The following is a 17,465-nucleotide window of genomic DNA, read 5'->3' on the forward strand; positions in this document are numbered from 1 at the left end:
TGTTTTCTGACCCTCCAATCACAACTGCTGCTTTCCTCGGACAAACAAAGATTGATTTTCTTGACCCTCCTATCACGTCGTTTTCCTCGGGGTCAAGCTAACAGGGGGCGGAGCTTGAGATAGGTCAACTGTCCTCATACGTTCCTCTGTGACAAACAAGGGAACAATAGAACAATAGGGTCACATTTCGGGGCTATAGGGTCACTTCATCGTGGAACTGAGATGACGGGCTCACTGTGGTCGTCGCTTAGAGGCCAGGTACTTCTCGATGTAGTTGAAGAATATGTCCAGTTCTCCCATGGCCTTGAAAAGACCGTTGCTCTCCATCTGTGGATGAGTCAAGAAACACAGTTTATTAATAATACACACAAACACTTACATAGACATTGTACAAATACCATATTTGACCTAGATGCTGAATTGGGGGGGGGGGGATCGGGAGGTAGAGCAGTCGTATTCCGGAGGTTCCCGGTTCGATTCCCACTCCTCCCGGGCAGTGTGTCGAGGTGTCCTTGAGCAAGACACTTAACCCCTAACTGCTTCCGATGAACAGGTCAGCACCTCGCATGGTCGCCTCCGCCGTCGGTGTGAATGTGTGAGTGAATGGGTCAAATGTGAGGAACAAATTGTAAAGCGCCTTGGATAAAAGCTGCTATATAAATGCAGCCATTTACTATTTACAGATAGCCAGGCACATTATGATTCAGCCACAATGCTTCTGTTTTGAGATGAGTTTGTGAGGCGGGGTGTTCCTGACACGAGAGCGCCTGCCTGTGAGACAGCTGACTCACCTGAGTGTAAGTGGAGTTGAAATCCTTGATGTCGAACGGCTTCTTGCAGGAGAAGTAATGCCTCTGCAGGAACACGAGAGACAGGAGTTTTAGAACTGAAACACACACACTTTTGCACACAGCGTCGCGCCCTCGTGTCATCCTGGGCGTCCAGTATACACGGTGAGAGTGTGAAGCGTCATGCCATCCCCTTCAACAGAACCTAACGGTGTGAAACTGCACTCGTTTAGGAATGATTTGTTTTTTTTAATGCAAAGCCATATCCTTTCCGGAGTCCCATACACCTTGAAATCAATCGTTTGTCATTCACCCATCGCCCCTTGGAAGTGTGGGAACTTTAGATTTTTGGATGGTGTCCCAGTGAGGAAGTCAAGCTAGCGCTGTCAGGGTGTTTGTGGTTTGCACGAGGGTAACACCACAGCAGTCAGAACACAACAACCCCCCCCCCCTCCCCTCCCCTCCCCCCACTGGTCTTACATACCAACACAGACATAAAGATAGGATTAGTGATTGTGGTATTTGTGTGTTTTGATTGCTTCCCATGAAAAAACAGCCAGTAATACATTGAAAAATGCCACTGGCCATAAGGCACAGCTTGACATACCAAACTATATCTAATATACTGTCTATATTGTAATTACAATCAGTGATATAGTGGTGAAATAAATGGTGGCTAAACTATGAACTTAGAAGTTCAAAATAGTAGCCTATTACTTCAAGGCGCACTGAGCAGTTTAACAAAAAAACGTATTACTATGAATTGCATTCTTTATTAATTCATTCACATTAATAATATTATCCATATATTAATTATTAGTTCATAATTATTTAAAGCATAAATCAAAACAACAAAATATTTTGAAACACTACTTCTACAGCGGGACTATAGCCGGTCTATGTTTGTAAACGAAATGTCCATTGTAAACAACAACAACAACAACAACAACAACAACAGCGAAACAGTAACTTTTCAGGTATAGCTTTCTAGTTTCAATCGGTGTTAGGGACTCCTCTGAGGACATTTAGATTCTTCAGTTATGAAAATACTTTTTTCCCCCCTCTAAATTGTTTCTCTCTCTCCCAAAAACTGTATAGCCTACCTTAATTCTAATTATACTAAAAGACAATTAGTAGTAGATAGATGTAGACTATTTGTCAAATATAAATGTAAGCAACTTGATATAGTGTTTATCCTCAGCTGCTGTACATCATTAATTATTATGATATGATATGATGGCAGTTTGGCACAGGTGCTGAAACTCCTTATGATTGATTGTGCTAATGCCATGAAATAGAAATAGGCCAATACTAATTCTAAAAAGAAACACTGCACGATCTCATTGGAACACAGCAAACAACTAGCAATCCACAGTGTACGCATTTGCAATTCAGAGTGTAAACACGTAGACAGACTACTTACGCATCGGAAGATATCATCCTTGAGCTTGTTCAGGATGACTTTAATCGACTCCATGTGAGGCTTGAAGTGCCTGGTGTCCTCGCTCTCTACAGCCATGGCCGTCGGGAGGACAGTTTGCAGGTAGAAGTCGAGTATGTTGTCCATGGCATGGCAGCCAAACTGGGTCTGATGACGGTTAGAATAGCGAACACAATTAATTGACACCTACACACATCGTTTGCGTAATAACCATATCCCGACGCAGGCTATGCTATTATTCCATGATTGCACATAGCAAGTAGGAATTTAATAGAACTTAAATCAATTTAGATTTTACACATTGTTTAACTTAACTTAACTTTAACATTCACTTTAGACACTTTTTAACACTACACCTATGTTCTATCAAATTATTACAAAAATATTTGCACTACATCCATACCTCATTTTTGCATTTTACATTTGAAAAAGTTTGCATTTTGTACTTAATTTTGTACTTTAGGTTGTACTTTAGTTTTGTACATTGTATATTTTGTATAGTGTTTGTACTTTATTCTTTTTTACTGTATGAAGCACAATCTCAGGAGGCTCATACAGAACCAAGCCTTTCATTGTACATTACTAGAAAGCTAAACGGAATAATGTACATGTACACTATGAATTGAAAATGGGGGACCCTGATGTAAACAAGACGAAATCTGCAATCTGTTAAATAAAGTTTTCATTCATTCATTCATTCATTCATTCATTCATTCATTCATTCATTCATTCATTCATTCATTCATTCATTCATTCATTCATTCATTCATTCATTCATTCATTCATTCATTCATTCATTCATTCATTCATTCATTCATGTATACCTTAGTAACTTAGTTATGACAAATAAAACAAAACTGGAAACTTCACTCACTGTGAGGTAGCTTTCGACGTTCGCGTCAAGCAGTGTCGTATCCAAGACGTCGTTTGCTTCCTTCAGAAACAGAAAACAAAGCTTGTTATGAAATCACCGAGGCGGAAAGGAGCGTCTCTCGAGACAGGTGTGACTGAGACGGTGTGACCTGCCTAGCGCATCGACTGGGGACTGGACCTCTATCTATTTACTCCTTGACACAAGGTCGGCATTGCTTTATTTAATTGCTTTGTCTCCGCTGCGCACCAGACATCTTCTCTGGGTTAGTATCGTATCGACAGGCCGCCGCCGGTGCTACTTACATAGTAGTCTCTCATCTGGGAGAAGTCCTCTCGCAGCTTCCTGAGTCTGACGGGGAAACCCTCCACGAAGCGGCAGCACTGGTCGTGACACACGGGGGTGGACCAGGCGCGATGACAGCACGACAACACGACCAGCGTGGACGCGAGGAGTTGCAGTGGAGTCATGTCTGGTGGAGGCTTGTGGTGGTGGTGGTCCCGGAGGAGAGAGAGAGAGAGGTCTGTAGATGAAAGCTGGTCCTCTTGAGTGGAGAGCAAACGAATTAAATCTTCACAAAACTTCAGAAGAAGAGCCAGTGCATAGAGTAGTTTGGATGGTTTGAACTACTGTGTATATATACAACTTTTGGGGGTGTGAGGGGTGGGGGGGGGGGGATCAACCCATCTGCAAAGGAAGGGGGGAGGGAGTTTACTGGAACAGATGGGGTTAACATGTTATCCATGATACTACCAAGCTAGGGGAAATTTGTGAAACATCATATATTGCACATACCTTCCCTCCCATTCTGATGTGCTGGTTCATGGTAAGAGTTCTAATGAGATTAATGTGCAAGAATATACATTTATTAATCTTTCTATACATTTCTCTGCCATCTCTGTCATCAACACATTATTATTATCATTATCATTATCATTATCATTATTATTATTATTATTATTATTATTGTTATTGTTATTGTTATTATTATTATTATCAGCAACATAATCATCATTATTATAATATTCTTTTAGTTTTTTGCTGTTTATGTACATAATCTATATTTAAAAAGGGGATAAATGATTCAATAAATGATCACAAGGAGTTGTTATAATATAATAAAATGCGGTCACGCGTTGGTAATGGGGTCAGAGACACTGTGTTCTTCCACAGCATGGTGATGTGGTGAGCGATGTCTGTGGTATGTGTCTTCTTTCATCAATGGCCTGCTACACACACACGCACGCACGCACGCACGCACGCACGCACGCACGCACGCACGCACGCACGCACGCACGCACACACACACACACACACACACACACACACACACACACACACACACACACACACACACACACACACACACACACACACACACACACACACACACGTTACACACATTTGCACCTGGGAGCTGCCCAGTGCAACCACGGTTTTCTACTATTGTGCCTTGCTCAAGGGCACTTCAATGAGAGTTGTGGAGGGTATAGGGATTGATTGATTGATTGATTGATTGAACATTTTATTAACAGATTGCAGAATGGGTACACTACAGTACGGCTCAATACACACAATTGTTAAGGGGATGCAGACCAGAGAAAGACTTTCATCTTGTTTACATCAGGGTCCCCCATTTTCAATTCATCATACATACAGGGTTGGTCCTTCGCTTCCCCCTATCCAGACCTCCCTGCCTGGCCTGGGGATTTGAAACTGCAAGGTCACAAGTCTGCATCTTTAGGCCAGTGGTGTTCAAACTACCAGTGGTGTCCAGCAGGGGGCCAGGTGGGTCCCAGGACGAAGGGCTGTGGGTCGGGTACCAGCAGGGGGCCAGGTGGGTCCCAGGACGAGGGGCTGTGGGTCGGGTACCAGCAGGGGGCCAGGTGGGTCCCAGGACGAAGGGCTGTGGGTCGGGTACCAGCAGGGGGCCAGGTGGGTCCCAGGACGAGGGGCTGTGGGTCGGGTACCAGCAGGGGGCCAGGTGGGTCCCAGGACGAAGGGCTGTGGGTCGGGTACCAGCAGGGGGCCAGGTGGGTCCCAGGACGAGGGGCTGTGGGTCGGGTACCAGCAGGGGGCCAGGTGGGTCCCAGGACGAGGGGCTGTCCCACTGAGCAAGCTGTTGTCTATTAGACAATTAAAATGTGTCTATTTGGTACATAACCATCTAGGCTAAAATGGGGCTGAATTTGGTTTAAAAGTTCAAGTTTAGTAGATGTCTAGATAACACATATAGCCGTTGTTTCTGAAACTGAGACGGTGACGTGGCATGAGGTCAGGGGTCATTTTGCACAGGCGACCTCCGCCGTGAATGTGTGAGTGAATGGGTGAATGTGATTTACCAGGAAGAGGCCTGCTGGAGACCATGTGGTTGATGAGTGGACACTCTTTGAGTGTTGACTAACAGTATTTCGCAAAATGTTTCCCTTTTTTGGGCCATAGCTCTGCAAAAAAGACCCCTGACCATGTATGGCTTCTACGTGTGATGTCTCGTGCCACCTCACTGTCTCTGTTTCTATTTATTGTTTTTTCCCTATGGCTATGTGCCATCAGCATAGGGGCCATTATGGACTAAATCTTCTATCACGATATGGGACATTTCATATCTCAATAACTCGTTGGGAGCAGCTGGGGTTTTAAGTGTCTCGCTCAAGGGGGTGGGAGGGTTGGCGGAATCAAACCCAGGAACCTTTCCGATTACCCGGAAGACTGCTCTGAACCACTGTCGCCCCCCCGGTCTCTCCTCCAGACTATGGATTGGACAATAGACCTGTTCGCTGTATACAAACGTGGCGTGTTCGAGCCAATCAGCAATACCAACTGAGTTATGTGACTAAGTTGCCCCGGACCTGCGCGAGCTGCTGTGCTAAAATAAGTACAACGGGGCTCTATGGAGAAACCATGGAACTCCCCTGACTAAAAGTAGTTTCAAACAAAAACGGCTGGATGTCATTTAGCCAAATCAGCATGACTGTGAGTGTGAGTCTTTCACCTTTTACATGTCTAGCTGTGGCATGGATTGATTGTTTAGATCGCTAGCATGGCTAACAAATGCAAATATATTGTAGTCTGCACTGTTGTTCTGACCAGGATTACATTCCTTTCTTCCTCCTTTCCTTCCTTTCTGGGGGCGACAGTGACTCGGGAGGTAGAGCAGTCGTCTGGTAATCTGTAGGTTACTGGTTCGATTCCCGCTCCTCCCGGGCAGCATGTCGAAGTGTCCTTGAGCAAGACACTTAACCCCTAACTGCTCCAGATGAGCAGGTTGGCACCTTGCATGGTTGCCTCTGCCGTCGGTAAGTGAATGGGTAAAATGTGAGGAACAAATTGTAAAGCACTTTGGATAAAAGCGCTATATAAATGCAGCCATTTACCATTTATTCTCCGGTGATGTGCGCACACACTGAGTCTGATGTATACAGTGAACAGGTCTCTACTGGGAGGGTGGGGGGGACTAAAGGGCCAAATGCCTTTCACTGATTGGCTGAAAATAGTTTTTGTCTTTGATGGTTATTTTGTGGTGCTCAGGAAGGCATCATCGATTAGAGCGGACAGCTCTCACCCGGCCCCTAAACCCGGAGTATCAATTATTGCCTAACGTTTGGAGACCCCTGCAGCTAAAAACAATAGATATAAATTCTCAATTATACCTACCTCCAATGGAGGAGGCAGGAGAGGGCGGCTTTGAGGTGGGTGGGTGGGTGGGTTGGGGGATGGTTGTGGTTGCTTTTTTGACTGTTATGATCTGATCCTGCGACCATGTACTGTACATGTCTGTCTGTGTTCTTCTTGTTATGTATGTTTCCTGTGTTTTTTTGGAGCTCCTATTTATCTGCTGTAACATGAATTGCCCAGTTTGGGACATACCAATAAACTTGACCTTGACCTTGGCCTTGATGAAGTAATTTAAAAAATGTGCCATTCCTTTAAATGTTGCGTTTATATAGTGCTTTTATCCAAAGCGCTTTACAATTTGTTCCTCACATTACCCATTCACTCACACATTCACACACCGACAGCAGAGGCAACCATGCAAGGTGTCAACCTGCTCATCGGGAGCAGTTAGGGCTTGCTCAAGGACACTTCGACACGCTGCCCGGGAGGAGCGGGAAACGAACCGGGAACCTCTGGATTACCAGACAACTCCCAGACAACTGCTCTACCTCACTGTCGCCCCTTTGTGATGTCGTACTGCCCATTTGAGAATGTGGTCAAAAGAAGTCATTGAGGATTGGGGGTGTGGTCAAAATAATTTATTGAGGATTGGGGGTGTGGTCAAAAGAAGAAATTGAGGATTGGGGGTGTGGTCAAAAGTAGTCATTGAGGATTGGGGTGTGTTAAGATAAGTAATTTTTTACTTTATCAGAAAAACCCAAGTGCAGTTTGATAGATATTACCTACCTACATTTACATTTACATTTAGTAATTTAGCTGACGCTTTTATCCAAAGCGACTTACAAATTGTGAACAACAAGTCAGCAGGAAGAGTACATCTCTGGCAGCTAAGGGTCAGTGACATTGTTCGTCAAATTGTATCAAGCTTGAGTGTTACACTCTGAGTGCATATAGTATAGACATAATTTAGCATGATAGGTATAAGTATAGTAGCATAGTAGTATAGACATATTATTTATTTCCCCAAGGGGACCAATAAAAGAATATCTTCTTATCGTATATTAGCATGATAGGTAGTACAAGTATAGTAGCATAGTAGTAGGGTACATAGTAGTAAAAAGACAGTAAGACTTTTGTTTTTATTAAATTTCTTTGCAAATGAACTCTTCAATTATGAATGACCTCTATACTTTGGTCTGGAAAACGAAACTCTTTTGGGAGTGATTCATAGAACTAAGTGTGAATCTCACTGATGATTGTCTCAGCATTGTCATATTATTTCCAGAATAATGGTCACAATTTAATCAGCAAGGTTTTGTTTTAGAGAAAAAAACATTAGTAATTCTGTTGAAATGATGTTCAGCAGGACGTTGCGATTATGCTACAAGTGTAGGGGAGGACGGGGATGGTTGTCACACTTTTTACTCTGAATTGCTCATCATCAAAACATCTTTCAATAGCCATTCCTACATTAAATTGAAGCTTAAGATGTTGGCTTGAAATGTGTATCCCTCTCATTTTCCAACATATTGTAACAAAGAGGAAATTACCTATCAAAGACACTCTGACACATTGTGACAACCAACCCCATCACAGGGATGGTTGTCACACAATATGGGGTTGGTTGTCACTATGTGTTGGAAAAAATGGGAAAAAACTATGGGAAAAATCTTAAAAAGAAGGCAAGAAGGAAGAACTAAATTTGAAAGTTGAATTGCATTGACAAGTTGACAAATACATAACTTAATGCATCTTAACATGAACATAAACAGGAAAGACATCTTTAGGCCATCCTATAACAAAATAAAAACAAAGAAAATAATAGCCAACACAACTAGGCTACACTCATTCACTATCTGAGTTACAGTGATGGCAAATGTATGGTCTGGGAACTAGGCAGAGCTTGTGTGCCAACTGGTTGCACATCCAACACTTCTCCCATACCTCCCCTGAACGACTGTTGGAGAATGTTTCCATACAAGCCAAACTAAAACAATCATCTTCATCTGATGAAGACTCCTCATGTCTCTTTCTTTTCTGTTTCTTCTTTTTGCTGGCTGCCTTTTCCAGCTGGGGTGGAGTACACTGGGATGTACTAGGCTGGGATGTACTAGGCTTGGCAGGAGGTCTAGGCTGGGATGTACTAGGCTTGGCAGATGGTCTAGGCTGGGATGTACTAGGCTTGGTAGGTGGGCTGGGGTGCATTGGGCTCTGCTCGGTCTGTCCTCAACTCATCCATCACCTCCAAGTTGGTGAAGAAACGGTCCATGTCATGTTCTTGTCACATGTGACAACCAGTGTTAATTTTGGCAGCTATTTAAATTTTAGTTTTAGTCTTAGTCATGTGTCAAATGCTCCTTTTTCGTTTTCATCATATTTAGTCACCTTCATTTATTTTTCGTTTAGTCAACTACAGGTCTGAGCATTTTAGTCTTAGTCAGTGTTAGTCTCGATTTTGTCTTTTTTGTTTTTGTCTAGATTTAGTAGCAGAAAACTGATGATTTTTGTCTAGTTTTCGCTAATGAAAAAAAGGCATTTTATATTTTTATATTGTAAATAATGCAATTCTATTTGAAACGGAGGGCTAGGGCCTCCACAGGGTGCGTTTGATGGAACTGGCGGACACTATGGGGTTGTAACACCCGTTAAAGAATTACACAGAGGCGTGCTGCAGTTACTGGTTGTTATTTGATAGATTTCCAGGTGTGGTTGTCTACAGAGGAATACAATACAGTATACATTAATAACACAGTAGTGATGTACATAAACAAGAATATCCATTAGTAGTATAGTGCAAATAGTAACTAGAGCATTCACTTAACCAGAGTTAATATACATAACCTACATAACCTATGCAGGGAATTACTCCTTCAGTGCATGTAAACAGTATAGGTAAGTGGACTGTAAACCAGGTGTAAGATACATTCAGTTCACTAGGGGTAATGAGTGAGTTATAGTTATAGCTTAGGCTAGCTAACGTGCGTCTAAGCTAGCCACGCAACGCAGCAGCATATCATAGGAGGGGGAACGTAGGTTGGCTAACGTGTAGCTAAGCTAACGGCGCGGTGTTTCAATAACGGGGGGAATGACGTCAACAGGAATGGATCAGCGGGGACGCACTAAGTACAGAGTAAACTGAATGAACGAACTAAACGCAGGTAAAGTACTCACGTTCATTGACGCACACGTTATCCCAAGGGGACAGGGTAAACTACTACAGCACGTCGTTAGACGGTAACACTGAGACCGGCTCGCTCACGTTAAAGGGGAGGAACTCTAAAGGACCGGTACAGAACAAAGTAGTCATCAGACAATAACACTGAGACCGGCTCGCTCACGTTAAAGGGGAGGAACTCTTAGAGGACCGGTACAGAACAAAGTAGTCGTCAGACAATAACACTGAGACCAGCTCGCTCACATTAAAGGGGAGGAGCTCTTAAAGGGTCAGTACAGAACAAAGTAGTCTTATTAGCAGGGCTTTCCTACACAGCCGCACCCAAAAGTCTACTTAGACCTTTTGAACTAAAACGGGAAAGTCTCTGGGGTCCTCGGTATCCGGGAGGCTCGGGAGCTGCACCAACCGGGACACAGGGCGCAGGTATGTTCGGTCCTTCACTTGGACAGCGGCGGTGCGGATGCGCCCGTCAGCTCCAGGGTATGTCTGAGTGACCTTCCCGACAGGCCAGAGTGCCCGAGGGAGCTGTGGGTCAACGATTAGGGCCACCTGGCCTAGTGACAGTTCCTTGCCGTCCTTCCTCCACTTCTGCCTCTCCTGTAGACCCGGTAAGTAGTGGCGAATGAATGCAGACCAGAAATGGTCGGCCAGCACTTGACTATGCCTCCAGCGACGTTTCCCAAGGAGGTCACTGGAGTCGTAAACTGCTTGAGGTAGAGACGAGTCACGGCGTCCCATGATGAGGAGGTTCGGGGTAACGGGATCAGGGTCTGCAACGTCCGAGGAGAGGTAGCCCAATGGCTTTGCATTCATGATGCCCTCCACTTCGATGAGGACTGTGTGGAGGACGGTCTCAGACACTATCTGATCTTTCAGGATGACTCTGAGGGCAGTCTTCACCGACTTCACCTCCCTCTCCCAAGTTCCACCAAAGTGCGGTGCGCTCGGCGGGTTGAAGCGGAACGTAATCTTCTGCTTAGCTAACTGTTCCTTCAGTCTGGGTTCCATCTCGGCAAAGGCTTCCTGCAGCTCTCTGTTTCCTCCGACAAAGTTTGTGCCATTATCGCTGAGGAGCTCGAAAGGTGTGCCGCGGCGTGAGATGAAACGCCTCAGGGACATCAAGAAGGCGTCAGAGTCCAGGCTTTCTAGGAGGTCAAGGTGTATGCAGCGTGTAGTCATACACTTGTAGACGATCCCCCACCTCTTCTCATTCCGGCGCCCTATCTTGATGTGAAATGGCCCGAAACAGTCTACTCCTGTAGAATAGAATGGGGGCTTGTAGAGACGCAGGCGACAGGGCGGAAGGTCGGCCATTTTAGGCATGTCGGGTTTTGCTCGCCACAGATGACATTCTCGGCAGGTGTGTTGATGCTTGCGGATTGCTTCTCTTCCTCGTAGAACCCAGAATCGGGATCGAAGATCAGCGAATACCCTCTCAGGCCCGGGGTGGAGAAGGGTTTGATCATAGTCTTGGATGATCAGCCTTGTCAGGGGGTGATGTGGGTCCAAGACGATTGGGTGAATGGCATCCATCCCCAAGTTCTCGGCTCTGCGCAGCTTACCGCCTACTCTGAGGAGGCCTGTAGCCTTGTCGTACTCCGGAGATAGGGAGCTCAAACGACTGTCTGAGGGAAGAGGTCGGTCAGACTGGAGGGCCTTGATCTCCTCGGGGAATGAGTCCAGCTGGGCTCGTGTAAGGAGGACCTTCTCGGCATTGAGGACGTCAGCTGCTTCGTAGGGCTGATCTGTAGTCTGGGCGTCAGCCGCACCGTGAAGGGACCTGGCTGTTGCTTGGACGAGATCCTTCCATGAAGTGAAGTCTTCAACGGCAGGGAGCAGAGGACTGGGAGAGGTGGTTACATGACAGATTATGGCAGACTTCTTCATCTCGTGGCCGTCAGACTCGGGATGAGCAGAGGGCATAGTAGGCCACTGGTCTTCAGGTAGGTAGAGGAACTCTGGACCTTTGTGCCATCGATGTGGTCGTACCAGTTCCTCCAAGGTTAGGCCCCGAGTGATGTCATCTGCTGGGTTTGAGGCAGAGTTCATGTATCTCCAGTTATCGGGCTCGGTCAGGTTCTGGATTTCCGCAACTCGTGTGCCCACGAAGACCTTATATCTACAGGACTCTGACTTGATCCAATGGAGAACTGTGGTGGAATCCGACCACAAGACGACCCGTTGGATGGGGACGGTGAGCTCGGCTTGAAGTACATCATTAAGCTGGGCACCTGTGAGGGCAGCGCTCAGCTCGAGTCGGGGCATCGACAGCTGCTTCCTGGGGGCCACCCGAGACCTAGCGAGCACAAAGGAAATGTGGACTTGCTGTTGGTCATCCATGGTCCGCATGTAGGCGACAGAGCCGTATGCACGCTCGGACGCGTCACAGAAGATGTGGAGGTCCCTGGTCGAAGTAGAGGTGTTCGCATGTGGTGGAGCGTAGGCTCGGTGGAACTCCAGGTGTATGAGGTGGGGGATTTCTTGCTCCCAGGTGCGCCATCTGTCGAGCAGGCTTTGGGGTCGGATTGGGTCGTCCCAGCCGACCTCCTCCTTCCAAAGGTCTTGTATGATGACCTTGGCTCTTGTGGTGAAAGGTACAATGTAGCCAAGGGGGTCGTACTGGCAGGCAAGTACTCTGTAGAGGTTCCTCATGGTAGGTGCTGAGGTCTCCACAGGGCGATGCTTATAGCCCAGGGAGTCATTGAGGCAGTTCCAGCGTAGGCCCAGTGTAGGCTCCTGAAGATCACTACTACTCTTGGAGAGCCACAGTTCGCTGCTTTCGGAGCGGGCTTCGGGCGGAAGGTGCTCGATGACCATAGGCACGTTGCTTGCCCACTGGCGGACCTCAAACCCTCCCGTCTGTAGGTGATGGCGGAGTTCATCGACGAGACGCTTGGCCTCTTCGGCGGAGTGTGTGCTATGCAGACAGTTGTCGACATAGAAGGACTGCTCGACTGTCTTTATCAAGTTGGAATTGCCCTCTGTGTCGTTTTGGATGTGTTGCTGGAGGGCGTAAATGGCACAGCAGGGGCTACAGGTTGTCCCGAATGGAAGTACCTGCCACTCATAGATATCCGGCTCCTTCTCCCTCTCCGTGTTCCTCCAGATGAAGCGCAGCACTGGCTTGTCGGTAGGCAGCAGGCGGATCTGGTGAAACATACCTTTGATGTCGCCACTGACTGCCACGGCATGCTGACGAAACCTGAGGAGGACACCGAGCAGGGTTGGCCCGAGTGTAGGTCCAGGAAGCAGAAGGTCATTTAGGGACAGGCCTTGGTACTGGAATGAACAGTTAAAAACGATCCTGTCCTTACTGTTGTGGGTCACCATATGGTGCGGGATGTAGTAGGATTCTGCAGACTGGTCAGCTTCTGCCGGGGTTATCCTTGCCACGTAACCAGCCTTCTCCAGTTTCCGTATCTCATTACAGTAGACCTCGGCTCGTTTGGGGTCCTTGGTAAGTCTTCTCTCTATGCTGCGGAGGCATGGCAGCACAGCTTCCTTAGGGACATGTAGTGGGGTAGCATTTGCTTGCCGAAGCAGGGGAGTAGCGTAGCGCTGGACTCCGTCGACCTTGACCCTGGTAGTGAGTGCTTGGAGCGCGACCATGGCTTGCTGATCTTGCTTGGAGCGGGTGACTGCCTTCGTGCTGATGTAAGGGAGAGTGTCGACTTGCCAGAGGCGCTCGACATTCCTGAAGAGCTCTGTGGCTGGAGAGGCAGTGGCAGTGTGGAGGCACTGTGAAGAAGATGTAGTCTGGGCAAGGTTTGTAGGGCCCTGGAGTGACCAACCTAGTCGGGTGCAAATACCGACGGGGCCGCCTGGTGGGCCTGCGCGTACAGGCTGTACTGGGGTCAGAAGGTGTGGCATATCTGAACCAATCAGAAGTAGTGGCTGGGCATGGTCGACTGGTGGTAGGGGCAGGCCGTGGAGGTGCTTGTAGCGTTTCTGTAGTGCAACCACAGGATAAGAGTGTTCGGCCAGGCTGAGGCCTTCGGCGGTGAAGGCCTGGTGGATCCGATACTTCTGGGAAGGCGTGCACCATGGAGAAACGTCGAAGGAGACGGAGCTGCCCTGGAGCTGTTCGACATTCTGCTGGACGGTTTGTAGATGGAGAGTCTCTGGCGTTCTGGTTAGGTTCAGCCGCCGCACGGCTTGAGGCAGAACGATACTTCGTTCAGAGCCGTCGTCCAACACGGCATAGGTCTCCAGGGCTTGGTCCCCGTTCCTCAAGATGACCTTGATGACCTTTAACATAACCTGTTGTGGACGGTTGGGCCGGTCGAGGTATACCTTAGTGGGTGGTGTAGTGACCATACAGACTGTGGTTTCACCCTGCTGTATGGAGTCGTGCAGAATGGTAAGGTGCTGTTCTTTGCATGTATTGCATGGGCGCGTCAGAGTACATGCTTCGGCAGAGTGTTTGCGGCCACACTTCCAGCACCGTTTCTCCTCTCTGATCCACTTCACGGCCTGGCTGGTAGATAGCGTCTTGAAGTCGTCACAAGCATTCAAGAAGTGCTCCTTGTTGTCACAATAGGGGCAATACGGTTTGGACTTGAAAGGGGTTTTGTAGCGAGTAGGCTCTGGGGTACTAGCGACTTCCCCAGCATTGAGGAGGATGGTTGTGGTCTTCTCCTTATAGTGGGTGACACGTTGGTCTTGCTTGGTTGGCTTGGGTGCGTCGCACTGATAGAGCACTGCGGCTCGACTTGAGAGGCGCTTAGCCTGTGACTTCATCTGGAGCCAGGCTGCCAGGTCGGGCAGGGTGTATGTCAGGTCTGACCCTGTCCGGAGAATGCCGCGGCTGAGGCAGTATTCGATGAATCCGTCCCTGACTGAAGGGGGCATCTTGCTCAGGAGCCGGTCGACGTGGGATCCGCATCTCAACTCGTACCCGTTTTGACCTTCAAGTGTCCCGAGCATGCCCACCAGAGACTGGATGGACAGGGCGAAGGAGTCGAAGGCTTCAGTGTCACCGAACTTGATGGGAGGTGAGTTGAGAATGGCGCCTAACTCTGATTGGACGAGCTGTCTGGGTTGGCCGTACTTGTCTTGCAGGGCTTGCAATGCAGCGGTATACGGTCGAGGGTCATACATGTAGGCTCTGGCGAGGTGGAGAGCACTGGGGAGTTTCAAGTGGCCGAGGAGCACCTGGTACTTATACTGTTCAGACAGGTGCCCGGTACTACCCATCAAGTTATCCAAGGCTATCTTGAGTAGGGCAAAGTCACTTTCGCGGTCACGTTCAAAGACTGGCAGCATCGGCTGTGGGATGCCGTAGGGAGAGGTAATCAGCATCTCTGATCCTGGGTGCTGTAAATGCCCCGATATAACCTGTGGCGGGGTAAGAGCCATGTGAGGTGCAGCAAGACTCGCGTTCTGGTATGGTGGGGCTGCGGTAGAGATGGTCGCACCGTAGGTAGGACTCTGGGTACTGTGTGTAGCTACAGAAGGTTCGTGTGAGGTCGTAGGTTGCTCAATTGGACCAGGCATGTTAGGAGCTGGGTACAATGACACAGGGGGAGCGGCAGAGCGAGACGTCGCCTGTGCTGGATGGTGCATCACTGGGGTGATGGCGGCTGGATTAGCCGGCGGGGAATGCATGTTCTGTGGTATAGTAGGGAGTGCTAGAGGCACAGGTGCCACTACGTGGTGCTGTAGTCCAGGTGGTGGATAGGTCGGCTCAGATACTGCTGCGGGCACAAGAGGGGGTGCAGGGTGTAGGTGAGAGATTGGTTGATGCGGTGAGCCTGCGGGAGCGTTGGCAGGTGGGGCGTGCATCGCTGGTAGGGAGTAGGAGCCCCGGGGGGACGATGCACCGCTACGTGGTCCCGTCTCGGACTCTTGAAGAAGTGAGGTGACAATTTTGGCTAATTGAAGTTCCTGCTCCTTCTTCTTAAGCCGCCTCTGCCTGTCGAGGCGTGTAGCGATAGCTTCTCTTGCATCTTGTGCTTCCTGCTGTATGCGCTGTAAGCGTTGGCACTCCAGGTCGGCGTTGCCGTCTTCTTCTACCTGGCGCTGTAGCTCCTCGAGCTCCAGGGAGTGGATGTGCTCCTGGAGGATAGCTTCCTGGACTGGTGAGAGAGCATGTTGTGTGTGTACGCTCCCGGATGAACGATGGGGACCAACGCCTGACCTTATGGTGGGTCTAGGAATTGACCGGTATGAGGACCTACTACCTTCGGACGGGTCCCTTGCCTCGTTCGCCGGGCATGAGCGATGGGAGCAGGCACCTGACCTTATGGTGGATCTATGAGTTGGCTGATGTGAGGGCCTACTACCTTCAGACGGGCCCCTTGCCTCGCTCGCCGGGTATGAACGATGGGAGCCAACACCTGACCGCTCGCTCCTCGTAGATGGGTTCCTCGTCTCGCTATCCCGGCGCTGTGATGCGTGGGGTAGGGCCTTTGGGGGTTCATCTTGTGATTGAGTACGGAGTTGAGTACTAGGTTGAGTACTGGGTTGTGTACTGGATTGAGTACTGGATTGAGTACTGGGTTGAGTACTGAGTTGAGTACTGGGTTGAGTACTAGGCGGGGTGTTAGGTTGAGCGCTAGGTTGGGTACTGAGTTGAGTACTGGGTTGGGTACTGAGTTGAGTACTGGGTTGAGGTTCGTATCCCACTTCGAAGTCACGTAGGTGGCTTGGTAGGTGGCGCTCTCTCTGCGGGTGAGCGGTGGTCTCTGTGTTGTCCTGGTCTGCCATAGCGTCTTGAAGGAGCTCCATCCGGCTCGAAGGACCATGAAACGGAGGGCTAGGGCCTCCACAGGGTGCGTTTGATGGAACTGGCGGACACTATGGGGTTGTAACACCTGTTAAAGAATTACACAGAGGCGTGCTGCAGTTACTGGTTGTTATTTGATAGATTTCCAGGTGTGGTTGTCTACAGAGGAATACAATACAGTATACATTAATAACACAGTAGTGATGTACATAAACAAGAATATCCATTAGTAGTATAGTGCAAATAGTAACTAGAGCATTCACTTAACCAGAGTTAATATACATAACCTACATAACCTATGCAGGGAATTACTCCTTCAGTGCATGTAAACAGTATAGGTAAGTGGACTGTAAACCAGGTGTAAGATACATTCAGTTCACTAGGGGTAATGAGTGAGTTATAGTTATAGCTTAGGCTAGCTAACGTGCGTCTAAGCTAGCCACGCAACGCAGCAGCATATCATAGGAGGGGGAACGTAGGTTGGCTAACGTGTAGCTAAGCTAACGGCGCAGTGTTTCAATAACGGGGGGAATGACGTCAACAGGAATGGATCAGCGGGGACGCACTAAGTACAGAGTAAACTGAATGAATGAACTAAACGCAGGTAAAGTACTCACGTTCATTGACGCACACGTTATCCCAAGGGGACAGGGTAAACTACTACAGCACGTCGTTAGACGGTAACACTGAGACCGGCTCGCTCACGTTAAAGGGGAGGAACTCTAGAGGACCGGTACAGAACAAAGTAGTCGTCAGACAATAACACTGAGACCGGCTCGCTCACGTTAAAGGGGAGGAACTCTTAGAGGACCGGTACAGAACAAAGTAGTCGTCAGACAATAACACTG

The sequence above is a fragment of the Notolepis coatsorum genome (genome assembly GCF_963971535.1).
Source record: "Notolepis coatsorum genome assembly, chromosome: 6".
Taxonomy (NCBI): Eukaryota; Metazoa; Chordata; class Actinopteri; order Aulopiformes; family Paralepididae; genus Notolepis; species Notolepis coatsorum.